This window comes from Rana temporaria, chromosome 4, assembly GCF_905171775.1.
Source record: "Rana temporaria chromosome 4, aRanTem1.1, whole genome shotgun sequence".
Taxonomy (NCBI): Eukaryota; Metazoa; Chordata; class Amphibia; order Anura; family Ranidae; genus Rana; species Rana temporaria.
Genome location: NC_053492.1, coordinates 336,173,735 through 336,187,695, shown reverse-complemented (window position 1 = coordinate 336,187,695; position 13,961 = coordinate 336,173,735). Strand labels below are relative to the sequence as shown.

Genomic DNA, 13,961 nt, shown 5'->3' with positions numbered 1-13,961 from the left:
AAATAGGTTTGGGCCTAACAAATTAGGTGTGATTTTTGTCTAAGCTTCTTTCCTGGTGTGTAATCATGAAATGTTTGCCATGTTTATTCCCCATGACTTTAAAGACAAACTGGTAAGTATTTTCTTTTAACTGTAGTGGTCCTCAGCCCTCAAGTACCCCCGACAGGACATGTTTTGTGGATTTCTCTTATCAAGAATTGCTGTCCAGACTGTCTTTTAAAGCACATGTGCAAGATGAAGGAAAACCTGCAAACATGGCCTGTGGGGGGGGTTGCTATTGGTGGACAGTCTTGAAGTGCTGATTTACAGCACTGTACTTAAATCTAGGGCAAGGCAATCCTATTCTAATTGTGGGTGTTTGAGGGAAGCCAAGTGAGTGTTAGAACCCCTGCTTGTGTTTTTATTTTTTTGGGTTGAGCTTTGTGTCCCTTTACTTAAAATTGGCTTCACTTCCTGTCACACAGCTGAACAGGAAGTGAGGTTAAAACCCTACCAGTGTCTTTTCTTGGGGACACAGGTCAATCTAACTAGTGTCCCCATTAAGCAAATTGCACTCCTGTGTACACCCCAAATCATGGGTCTTCAAACTACGGCCCTCCAGTTGTTCAGGAACTACAATTCCCATCATGCCTAGTCATGTCTGTGAATGTCAGTGCATTACAAGGCCTCATGGGATGTGTAGTTCTACAACAGCTGGAGGGCCGTAGTTTGAGGATCCCTGCCCCAAATGATTATTTAGTTTGGGGTTTAGTAAAGGCAAAGCCACTCTGCAGTACAAGCATAGTTGCTGAAAATGAGAGAGGAAGCACTGATGGTTTTAACATCCAATCCTGTAGAAGCAAAGTTGTTTTGTTTTCTTCCTTGCTTTGCACTTGTAGTGCAAAGTGGATTTGCCTTTAGTAAATGGACCCCAAAGTCCAAGATCCCTAATAATTTGGGGTGTACACAGCAAAATGCTAGAGTGCAATTTACATAATGGGAAACTATTTAGATTGATCTCTGTGTCCCCAAGAAAAGATATTAGTAAGGTTTTACCCTCACTTCCTGTTTGGCTATGTGACAGGAAGTGAATGAATTTGAATTAGAAATGGTGAAGACACCTCACAAATGTTCTCACTATCAGGGGTGCAGACATCCCCAAAAAAATGAGCAGATAATACTTATTTGAAAATTAATAATTTTTTAGTTAACATTGGGTGGGGTGCTCTAACACACACATTCATACATATTAGCCACGCTGTATCTTGGCCTATTGGCATGGTTATATTTTCTTAGGCCTCTCAATAAAACTATGAAATTTGTGCTTAAACTAGAACCAGGGGCGGACTGACAACTCATGGGGCCCCCGGGCAATAGAAGAGTATGGGGCCCCTCTGGCTTACAGATGGCCACCACGCCAGGAGGTAGTGCAGAGGTGGGCAGCTAAAATCTTGGGATATTCACATTAAAAGCATGTCATTTTCGGACATATCAGGGACAGATCTAAAAAAAACACAGATTTTTACATACTGTCCCTGGTTTTACTGAGCCTGGCAACCCGGATGGGGCCCCCAAGTGGCATGGGGCCCTCGGGCAGTGCCCGAGTGACTCAATGGTCAGTCCGCCCCTGACTAGAACTATAATCAACACGTTTTATTTTCTTTAATATTGGATAGAGTGAGGGAGGGTTATAGGCCCTGTCAGTTTATTTTGTATTATCTGTGTCCAATTGGGGAGATTTGCCTTCACTTCCTGCCCCATAGCCAAACAGGAAGTGAGAGAAAAACTATGCAAATTACCACTTCCCACCCAGCCTATGGCCGATTTATGTCCGGGAAGTGGTTACACAATCCTGACAGGACGTCCTGCAGGATTTCATGCCGCGCGCGCCTGTGGGGGCACGCATCGCGGCGGTCGGTGATGCGGGGTGTCAGTCTGACACCCTGCATCTCCTATCTCAGTAAAGAGTCTCTCACGGAGACGGAGACTCTTTACCACGTGATCAGCCGTGTCCAATCACGGCTGATCATGATGTAAACAGGAAGAGCCATCGATGGCTCTTCCTCACTCGCGTCTGACAGACGCGAGTATAGGAGAGCCGATCGGCGGCTCTCCTGACAGGGGGCGTTCGCGCTGATTGTTTATCAGCGCAGCCCCCCTTCAGGTCACCACACTGGACCACCAGGGATGCCCACCCTGGACCACCAGGGTGAGAAAAAAAAAATATGAAAAAAAAAAAAAAAGCATTAAAAAAAAAGAAAAAAGATGCCAATCGGTGCCCACAAATGGGCACTGACTGGCAACCTGGGAAAATCAGTGCCACCTGTGCCAACCTATCAGTGCCCACCTGTGCCACCCATAACTATCCATTAGTGCCACCCATAAGTGCCGCCCATGAGTGCCCATCAGTGCCGCCTATGAGTGCCCATCAGTGCCGCATACCAGCGCCGCCAATCAATGCCACCTCATCTGTGCCCGTCAGTACTACCTCATCGATGTCCATCAGTGCCATCTCATCGGTGCCCATCAGTGCCGCCATATCAGTGCCCGTAATTGAAAGAGAAAAACTTATTTACAAAAAAATTAACAGAAAAAAAAAAAAACTTTTTTTTTTTCAAATTTTTAAGTCTTTTTTAGTTGTTGCGCAAAAAAAATCGCAGAGGTGATCAAATACCAACAAAAGAAAGCTCTATTTGTGGGGGAAAAAGGACGCCAATTTTGTTTGGGTACAGTGTTGTATGACCGCGCAATTGCCATTCAAAGTGCGACAGTGCTGAAAGCTGAAAATTGGCTTGGGCGGGAAGGTGCGTAAGTGCCTGGTATGGAAGTGGTTAAGGGAATCCAGTGCCCTCCTCCCCCCCAGAACTAGTGTGTGGGTCCCCTGAAAATTCCTGGGCGGGTCATACAAAAACAGGGTGTGACCTTGACAGGAAGGGGTGGGTCATTTTTCTATTAGGAGGTGCAGATATGTAGTCAGGCCTAGGGCAGAACAAAACCTAAATATACTACTGCATATTAGGGCTTATTTAGACCGGATCCGATTTACAGCGTGTTTTTATATTGTGGGAGGAAACCCACGCAGGCACAGGGAGAACATGCAAACTCCATGCAGATGGTGTCACGGGCTGGATTCGAACCAGCGACCCTTTTGCTGCTAGGTCAAAGTGCTATACACTACACCACAGTGCTGAACGAACATGATTGCAGCTGAAAGCATGAGATCTTTTTTTTTTTTATCAATACCATGCTTTCCAGCCTTATTGACCCCGCCTCTCTCCATAAAGAGGACCTGTCACACACTAGTCCTATTACAAGGGATGTTTACCTTCCTTGTAATAGGAAGAAAAGTGATCCAAAATCAAAAAAAGTGACAAAAAAGTGCAAGAAGAAAAATATGAGGTAAAAAAAAAAAAAAAAAAAAAACGCCCCTGTCCCTAGAAGCTCGCACTCAGAAGCGAATATGCATGTAAGTCCCGCCCACATATGTAAACACCATTCAAACCACACATGTGAGGTATTGACGCGTGCGTTAGAGCGAGAGCAATAATTCTAGCCCTAGACCTCCTCTGTAACTCTAAACTGGTCACCTGTAAAAAAAAAAAACAAGCATCGCCTATTGATATTTTTATGTCCCGAAGTTTTGCGCCATTCCATGAGTGTGTGCAATATTAAAGCGTGACAAGTTAGGTATCTATTTACTTGGTGTAACATCATCTTTAACATTATCCATAAAAATTGGGCTAACTTTACTGTTTTTTTTTTTTTAAATTCATGAACCGTGTTTTTTTTTTGGGCCAAAAAAAAAAGGCGTTAGAAAAATTATTGCGCAAATACCGTTGGAAATCAAATAAAAAATGACCGCCACTTTATTCCCTAGGGTGTCTGCTAAAAAATTGTATATAATGTTTGGGGGTCCTGATTAATTTCCCAGGAACAAAATATAATTTTTACATGAAGGAGAGAAGTGCCAGAATAGGCGCGGTATGGAAGTGGTTAAAGTGAAATAATAAAAGTGAAATATTCCTTTAAATTTCATACAGGGGGGAGGGGGGGTACACGCATGTTTCCCGTGCTTAGAACTGTCCCTGTACAAGATGTCATTTCTGAAGTGAAACAAAAAAAAGGACGTTTAAAGTACTCATGGCTATAAAGAATACAGACATTGCTCATTAAAAATAATAAAAAAAAAAAAAATGGGGGTCCCTCCAAATTAAATTACCAGGCCCTTCAGGTCTGGAATGGATATTAAGGGGAACCCCGCCGTAAAAAAACCCCAACAAAAATGGCGTGGGGTCCCCCCAAATATCCATACCAGGCCCTTCAGGTCTGGTGTGGATTTTAAGGGGAACTCCACCCCAAATTGAAAAAAAATGGCGTGGAGTCCCCCTAAAAATCCACACCAGACCCTTATCCGAGCACGTTGACCTGGCCGGCCGCAGAAAAGAGGTGGGGACAGAGTGCGGCCCCCCCCTCTCCTGAACCACACCAGGCCACATGCCCTCAACATGGGGAGGATGTCCCCATGTTGATGGGGACAAGGGCCTCATCCCCACAACCCTTGCCCGGTGGTTGTGGGGGTCTGCGGGCAGGGGGCTTATCAGAATCTGGAAGACCCCTTTAACAAAGGGGACCCCCAGATCCTGGCCCCCCCCTATGTGAAATGGTAATGGGGTACATTGTACCTCTACCATTTCACCCCAAAAAAAAATGTCAAAAGTGTTAAAAATGACAGTAGCCGGTTTTTGACAAATCTTTTAATAAAATCTTCTTTTCTTCTTTCCTTCGGGTTTCTTCCGCTGCTTCTTTCTTGGGTCTTCTCGTCCACATCTTGCCCGACGTGTTCTTCTATCTTCTCTGTCCGTCCTTCAGCCTTCTGGTCCCGCATCTTGCCCATTGTCTTCTCCTGTCTTCTTCTCCGTCCGTCCGCCAGCCTTCTCGTCCACATCTTTTTCTTCCCCGGACGCCGCGCTTGAATTTGATTTGGCCGCCGTGTTCCCGCTCCTGGGACCCGCCCCCTCTGACGCCACAGGTAAACTCATATGAAAGTCCGCGTGTGGCATATGTGCGTCAGAGGGGGGCGGGGTCACATGAGTGTGACACGGCGGGAACTTCAATTGGAAGCGGCGGCATCTTCTTCTCCGGGCGGCGCGCTTGAAATTGAATTCCCCCGCCGTGTGACGCTCTGTGACCCCGCCCCCCTCTGACGCACATGACCTTCTAAGGAGTTTACTTGTGGCGTCAGAGGGGGGGCGGGTCCCAGGAGCACAACACGGCGGCCAAATCAAATTCAAGCGCGGCGTCCGGGGAAGAAAAAGATGTGGACGAGAAGGCTGGCGGACGGACGGAGAAGAAGACAGGAGAAGACAACGGGCAAGATGCGGGACCAGAAGGCTGAAGGACGGACGGAGAAGATAGAAGAACACGTCGGGCAAGATGTGGACGAGAAGACCCAAGAAAGAAGCAGCGGAAGAAACCCGAAGGAAAGAAGAAAAGAAGATTTTATTAAAAGATTTGTCAAAAACCGGCTACTGTCATTTTTAACACTTTTGACATTTTTTTGGGGGTGAAATGGTAGAGGTACAATGTACCCCATTACCATTTCACATAGGGGGGGGGCAGGATCTGGGGGTCCCCTTTGTTAAAGGGGTCTTCCAGATTCTGATAAGCCCCCCGCCCGCAGACCCCCACAACCACCGGGCAAGGGTTGTGGGGATGAGGCCCTTGTCCCCATCAACATGGGGACATCCTCCCCATGTTGAGGGCATGTGGCCTGGTGCGGTTCAGGAGAGGGGGGCCGCACTCTGTCCCCCCCTCTTTTTTGCGGCCGGCCAGGTCAACGTGCTCGGATAAGGGTCTGGTGTGGATTTTTAGGGGGACTCCACGCCATTTTTTTTTTAAATTTGGGGTGGAGTTCCTCTTAATATCCACACCAGACCTGAAGGGCCTGGAATGGATATTTGCCGGGAACCGCATGTCTTTTTTTTTTTTGGTTTTTACGGCGGGGTTCCCCTTAATATCCATTCCAGACCTGAAGGGCCTGGTAATTTAATTTGGGGGAACCCCTACACATTTTGTTGTTTGTTTTATGAATGAATCCCTTTAGAATTGTCAGAGCCGACAATTCATTATAGCCGCGTGTGAATTTTTAAATGACTTTTTTCCTTCTGAATGTCATTTTGTGCAGGGGCAGTTCTAAGTGCGGGAAAAATGCGCTATTTCACATGCTGACATTACACCCCCCCTAGGTACGAAATTTAAAGGAATATTTCACTTTTATTGTTTCACTTTAAGAATTATTAATTTCACTGCTCCCGAAAAAACGGCCGTTTTAAAAAATAAAAAAAACATTGATACATGTCCCCTGGGGCAGGACTGAGGTCCCCAAACACTTTTTAGGACAAAACTTGCAGATTAGCCTTTAATATGAACACTTTTGATTTCTCCCATAGACTTCTATAGGGAGTTCGGCGCGGCTTTACATATTACTTTCAATGCGCCGGCTGCTACGCTGGTTCATGCGCCTAATTAAGGCTTCACCCGGAGTACTAATTAACGCATGAACGAGCGCAGCGCACAGAGCATAGTAAATCAGCCCCAATGTGTGCTTTTTTGGCTTGGAAAGATCGGAAAGCTTTTGTCCTTTTTTGCGGCACATTGAAACCTTGGACATTAAGGGATATAGGGCCAGATTCACAGAGATCTGCGGCGGCGTAACGTATCGTCTTTACGTTACACCGCCGCAAGTTTTCAGCGCAAGTGCCTGATTCACCAAGCACTTGCAAGTAAACTTACGGCGGTGTAACGTAAAGCCGTCCGGCGCAAGCCCGCCTAATTCAAATGGGGCGTGTACCATTTAAATTAGGCGTGTTCCCGCGCCGAACGTTCTGCGCATGCTCCGTTTGGAAATTTCCCGCCGTGCTTTGCGCAAAATTACGCTGCCCTGACGTGTTTTTTGAACGGCGACGTGCGTAACGTACTTTCGTATTCCCGGACATCTTACGCAAACAAAAATAAAATGTGAAATTCGACGCGGGAATGACGGCCATACTTTAACATGGCTGTTCTAAATCTAAGCCATGAAATAGCAGGCCTAAGTTTGCGACGGGAAAAACCGACTAGCGACGACGTAAGAGAATGCGACGAACGCGCGTACCTGCGTGGATCGCCGTAATCAGCTAATTTGCATACCCAACGCTGGAAAATGACGCAAACTCCACCCAGCGGCCGCCAGAGAATTACACTTACGATCCGAAGGCGTACGAAGCCGCACGCCTGTCGGATCTATGCCAAAAGCCGTCGCATCTTGGTTTGAGGATTCCAAATCAAGATACGACGCGGCAAATTTGAAAGTACGCCGGAGTATCAGCAGATACTCCGGCGTACTTTTTCTGTGAATCTGGCCCATAATATTTAAGGGGGCCATGGCAACTAAAACAGCAACCGCACTTACCAATTGTTCCAGGGTAGTGGCTACTCGGCTCGATCCACGCAGATTTAGTTGAAGTTGTTAGGAAAGAAAATCCAGTACAATCTGTCATAAAAAGGGAATAAAAAACAAAAGAAAAAATAAAAGTCATTAGATTGATATAGATTAGATTAGATTGATTGACATATGAAGATTTAGAAGTTTTCCATGCCCGGGGTAAAAATTCCCAGACAAGAGGCAAGGGGGCCTTCGTCTAATCCCCGCATATTTCCGCAAGGACCAGAGGAAAGTAAGTGGAGGCACATGTAACATCCGTGCACAGGGAATCCGCTTTTTTAAGAAAAAAAAAAAAATCCATAGCCCAGTTGTAGGAACAATTTTCAACGCTGGTAACTTTATAAAAATACCTATTAGAAAAAGATTGATTAACAGTTTAACTGTAATAAAGGCCATATAGCCAAAAAGGGTAATGAAAAGAGTCAACAAGGTTATTTTAGCTATAACATAAGTTTGCATCAATATTGTATGCGAAAATGAGGCAAAATTGATAAATGTAAAAATAATAAAAAACATATAAATAATGTAAAACAGAGCAATGGATCCATTAATTAGGCAAGGTCCATTAACGTTTTATAATAGAGGACCAAAATTGCCTCTAAAGTTAGATAGCTTGGGCCAGATTCACATAGAATTGCCCTGGCGCATCGTATCAGAGATACGCTACGCCGCTGTATCTTACCTGGCGCATTTTCGAATCCAGGAAGATTTTGCGCCGTAAGATACGGCGGCGTAGTGTTTCTCTCGGTGCGTATTTCAAATTGGGCGGGTAGGGGGCGTGATTCATTTAAATGAAGCGCGTCCCCGCGCCAATTCAACTGCGCATGCTCTGTTTTGAAATTTCCCTCCATGCTTTGCGCGAATTGACGTCGCACCGACGTCATTTTTTGAACTTCGACGTGAGTTACGTCCTTTCCTATTCACAGACGACTTACGCAAAAAAAAAACCCGGGGTTTTGTTTTGTTTGCTTTGTCTCCACATACAAATAGTGAACCCATTTTATGTGAATTAATAACTTGGAAGAGGTGTGAAAGAAAGGGTAGAGGTTGGTGGTTAGGGGCATAGTATGAAACCACAGTTACTGCTGAGTCCATAATATACCCTGTTAAAATTAAGAGTGGAGGCTGGAGTAAAGTGAGTTTCTTGTAGACACACAATATGTGCTTTTTTGGCTTGGAAAGATCGGAAAGCTTTTGTCCTTTTTTGCGGCACATTGAAACCTTGGACATTAAGGGATATAGGGCCAGATTCACAGAGATCTGCGGCGGCGTAACGTATCGTCTTTATGTTACACCGCCGCAAGTTTTCAGCGCAAGTGCCTGATTCACCAAGCACTTGCAAGTAAACTTACGGCGGTGGTGTAACGTAAAGCCGTCCGGCGCAAGCCCGCCTAATTCAAATGGGGCGTGTACCATTTAAATTAGGCGTGTTCCCGCGCCGAACGTTCTGCGCATGCTCCGTTTGGAAATTTCTCACCGTGCTTTGCGCGAAATTACGGCGCCCCAACGTGTTTTTTGAACGGCGACGTGCGTAACGTACTTTCGTATTCCCGGACATCTTACGCAAAAAAAAAAAATTGAAATTCGACGCGGGAACGACGACCATACTTTAACATGGCTGTTCTAAATCTAAGCAGGCCTAAGTTTGCGACGGGAAAAATCGACTAGCGACGATGTAAGAGAATGCGACGAACGCGCGTACCTTCGTGGATCGCCGTAATTAATTAGACGCGGGAACGACGGCCATACTCTAACATGGCAAGTCTATCTATACACCACAAAATAGCAGCTTTAACAATACGCCAGGAAAAGCAGACTAGCGATGACGTAAGAGAATGTACCTTCGTGGATCGACGGAAAAAGCTAATTTGCATACCCGATGCGGAAAACGACGCAAACTCCACCCAGTGGGCGCCGAAGTATTGCACCTACGATCCGAAGGCGTACAAAGCCATACGCCTGTCGAATCGAAGCCAGAAGCCGTTGTATCTTGGTTTGAGGATTCAAACTAAAGATACGACGCGGCAAATTTGAAAGTACACCGGTGTATCAGTAGATACGCCGGCGTACTTGCTCTGAGAATCTGGCCCCTTGATACTAGGTCAGAGAAAATGTATGTAGAGGAGATTAGTTCAGCAATTAATTGCATTGCTGATCTCCCATAAGATGTTATTTAAGCAAAAAAAAAAAGAAAAAGTTTTGCTAGCTAATTTCCATTTGTTTTATCATTAGCTCATTTCAATCTTATATAAGATTGAGGCAAAATTAGTAAGATAAAAATAAATAAAAAATAAAAATAAAATGATTGCAAGATGGAAAGTTTGTTCCATAAGTCTAGGTAATTTTTGTTAAAGTTTTATAAATGTATTGGGGTTAACAATGCCCCCAAGGTTTAGGACGGTTACTGATCGATCAGCATTTTTTTTATGGTTTAAGTGAAGAAGGTTGTTTCAGCAATTATTGCATTGCTGTTTTACTACAGGATGCTGCTGCAGACGTATCAGTTAGAGGGGTCTCGTTGTAGAGTTCTGTCAGTCCATGGAGTCATCTTGGCCTTGGGATGAGGGTGCGAATTGTCCTCTTTTGTGTGAATGGGTGTTTCCATTTCTTGCCTCAGATTGAGATGCATTATGTGTAGAAGATGCTGAGGCTGATCTTCTTCGCGTAATCTTTGCTGCAGCATTCCTATCTATCAAATTGAGGTCATGGAGAGCTTGTTGGAGCTCTTCAGCTGTTCTGCAGGAGATTCTGGTTCCATTGTGTGTGAAACCTAAGGCGAATGGGAAACCCCATTGGTATTTGATGTTGTGGCGTTGGAGTTCCATTAACTGTGGCTTCATTGCCCTTCTTTTAAAAATAGTTAATTGTGATAGATCTGCAAAGACCTGATGATTGTGCCCTTGAAAAATTAGATTATTTTGTTCTCTGGCTGCATTTAAAAGTTGCTCTTTTGTCCGGTAGAAGTGGAATTTTGCTATTATGTCACGAGGAGGGCCATCCATTTTTTTGGGCATAAGGGCCCTGTGTACTCTGTCCATCTCCAGTCTTTCAATTGATATACCTGGTGGTAATTCTTGGCAAAGCGCTGTTATTGTTGATTGTAGGTCTATGACAGATTTAGGTATACCTCTGAAGCGCAAGTTAGACCTTCTGGCGCAATTTTCAAAGTCCTCTAATTTGTTCTGGAGTGTGATATTTTCTTCTTTCAGATTTTCCGTTTCTGACAGGTAATCTTGTGTAGTATTTTCTATTTCTTCCATTTTAAGTTCCAGTGCAGCAGTGCGGTGTCCCAATTCTCTGATTTCCTTTGTTAGGTTGGTAGTAATTTGCCCTGAGGTTTGTTTCAGTGCTTTGTGAAGCATTTTTTCAAATCGTTTTAAAATATTTGAGGGAACCATTGTTTCTTGTGATGATGTGTGTGACAGGAAGATTTCAGCCTCTGAGTCAGAGTCTCCTGAGGAGATAGTTTGTGACATTTTAGGCTTGTTCCTTTTCTCTGAGGTGAATTTGCCTGAGGAGACTGGCGCTTTCTTCTGTGAGGTACTCTGCGCCTGTGTGCCACTATTGGGGCTCTTTTTAGTTTTATTGCGGGCTCCTCCGAGTACCATTTTGTTTAACCACTTCCGGACCACCGCATGTACATATACGTCGGCAGAATGGCACAGACAGGCACATCAACATACCTGTACGTGCCTGCCTAGACGTGGGTCGGGGTTCCGATCGGGACCCCCCGGTAAATGCGGCGGTTCCCGTGGCTGTCCGAGCGATCCGGGATGAGGGGGCGGCTGTTCGTTTTTGTCCGCCCCCTCCGGATCGCTCTCAGCCAATCCGCACGCTCCCCCTGCGTGTCACTTCCTCCTCCTGTGTAAACACAGGAAGAGGGAAGTGATGTGATCTCTCCTCTCGGCGGTATTTTCAACTGCCGCTGAGGAGAGATCACATCACACAGTGAGTCTGCACAACACTACACTGACACCAGTACACGCAGGCACATTTAACCCCTTGCGATCACCCCCCCCTCCCACCCCCCTGTCACAGTGACACTGAATGCAGTGATCATATATGTACTGATCACTGCATTTAGTGTCAGTGTGACAGGCAGTTAGTGTTAGGTCCAGGGTAGCCCCCATACCCCCCCTAATAAAGTTTTAACCCCTTGATCACCGCCCTAGTTAACCCTTTCACTCCCTATTGCCAGTGTCACTAAGCGATCATTTTTCTGATCGCTGTATTAGTGTCGCTGTTCCCACTAGGTAGCTATTTTTTTTTTTACTGTGATTTTTTTTTACTAAAGACATGTGGCTGAATAAATTTTGGCCTAAATGTTTGACTAAAATTTAGTTTATTTGATTTTTCCTATAACAAAAGGTAAAAAATATTGATTTTTTTTTTTAAAATGTCGCTCTATTTTTGTATATAGCGCAAAAAATAAAAATCGCAGAGGCGATCAAATACCACCAAAAGAAAGCTCTATTTGTGGGAAGAAAAGGACGTGAATTTTGTTTGGGAGCCACGTCGCACGACTGCGCAATTGTCTGTTAAAGCGACGCAGTGCCGAATTGTAAAAACCCCTTGGGTCATTTAGCAACATATTGGTCTGGTCCTTAAGTGGTTAAAAAATGTTCCCCTCACCTCTTGGATACTTAAGACCTCTGTTCTGACAGTTTTGTGTCGGTGGGCTATCTCTATCCAGCGGCTTTCTCCCCCTCACGGAGCAGAGCTCTAGTCAGACATGACTGTCTCACTAGCCTCCGCGCATGCACCTGAATGAATTGAGCAGATTTATTAGGGAAAAAAAATTGTACCCTTTAACCCAAGATAAATTACAAGACCCCAGATTGCCTACACAATTTGTAATTATAAACATGAAGTATGAATGATATTTGGTCAATCTTACCCCACTGGAATGTCAAAATTGGCCGACTGTTTGCCAACAGTTTCTCTATAGTTGAAACACACTGCAACCAATTGGGAAGTAGCAAGTATCGTGGATTAAAAAGTCAAACATCCAATAAGGAGCTGAAATAAAAATATGGATCCAATATAATAAAGTGCTCTTGTGCTCCAATCTTTCTATACGTGCTAAAGTGCTCCAAGTAAACTAATTCCCTTATGTGACACACACCCCTCATGTATCCTTACGCAACAAAAATAATGGACCCCCCACCTTTTCAGTCTAGAGGTCAGCTTTGATCTGATAGGGAATTGTGGGTTACAAGTGTCCAGTATAGATCTCCCCAGCATGATACTCAGAAAAAATCTGGAATGCTCACCAGGCTCAAAATGAAGAAAAGGGGACCAATAGTGAAGCACTGTATGACTAGTGTTGAATACACCATAATAAAATTGTACTTACAGGACAAACAGGTAAAAGCAGGCCTGTACAATATAAGGGTCTTTGCTGGGAATGCTGTACCCAGCATATGTTCCACTGCTGCTGGAATTGACGTCGTTAGGACTGTGAACTAGAAATTGCAACAACACGTTTCGCCCTCCCACAATGCATCAAGGACCTAATTTCCAGTTAATGAAGACTCTGCTTCACTCATGATAGGGAAAGGCTGCTGGAATCTGCTGCTTAGGGAAAGTCTTAGGTGTTTCTGGCTCGTTGTCACTGTGCTTCACCTATGTGAGGGAAAGGCTGCTGAATCTGCTCAGGGACAGTGTTAGGTCTATGCTGCTATGCTGCTCCAGAAATATCAAGAAGCACACTTTATTTCTTTGATATCTGCATCATCTTATGGCATCTGGCTCGTTGTCACTGCTTCACTTATGTGAGGGAAAGGCTGCTGAATCTGCTTACGGACAGTTTTAGGTGTATGCTGCTCCAGAAATATCAACAAGCACTCTATTCCTGTGACATCTGCTGTGCTTCATATAGTTTAGGAATTTTGTTCAGCTATAGGGGCAGTCAGTACTCTATAGGTGACTGAGTATTTCAACAGCAGTACACCTGCCACACCACCTGTGCACTTGTGATATACTGTGTTTCTGTCAAGTACATAGTCAGGGACAGGTTCCTGAAATATTTTTCCTATAGGGGCATTCAGCAATCTATAGGTGACTCTGTATATTTCAACAGCACTGCACCTGTCCCCTGTGATATACTGTCTGTGCAGTACATTGTTTAGGGCTGGGTTCCTGCTTCTTGCTATAGGTGGAGAAATATATAGGTGAATCTCTGCCTATTTCACCAGCTTACACTATTTTTGTATTTAAAATTTCTCAAAATTAGGGCAAGACCCTAAATTTGAGAAATATGAGGAAAACGTCAAATAAGCGACGTGGCCGCGGTCGTGGTGCTGCTGGTGGAGCTCCTGTTACAGGGAGAGGACGTGGTCGATCTGTGCCAGCTACAAGCACAAGTGAAACACCTTTCTCAGGTGCGAGTAGCCGACAGAGCCTGCAGCGGTATTTGGTCGGGCCTAATCCAGCTCTACGAATGTTGAGGCCAGGAGCAGAACAGGCGGTAGTAGATTGGGTTGCTGACAGTGCCTCC

At 44.8% G+C, this 13,961-nt stretch overlaps 1 protein-coding gene across 1 annotated transcript in view; it reads left to right on the top strand.

Moving 5' to 3' along the window:
* Positions 1-13,961, top strand: part of NLRC4 (NLR family CARD domain containing 4) — an 806,697-nt gene that overhangs the window by 452,219 nt on the left and 340,517 nt on the right. The gene's annotated exons all lie outside the window — the stretch shown is intronic.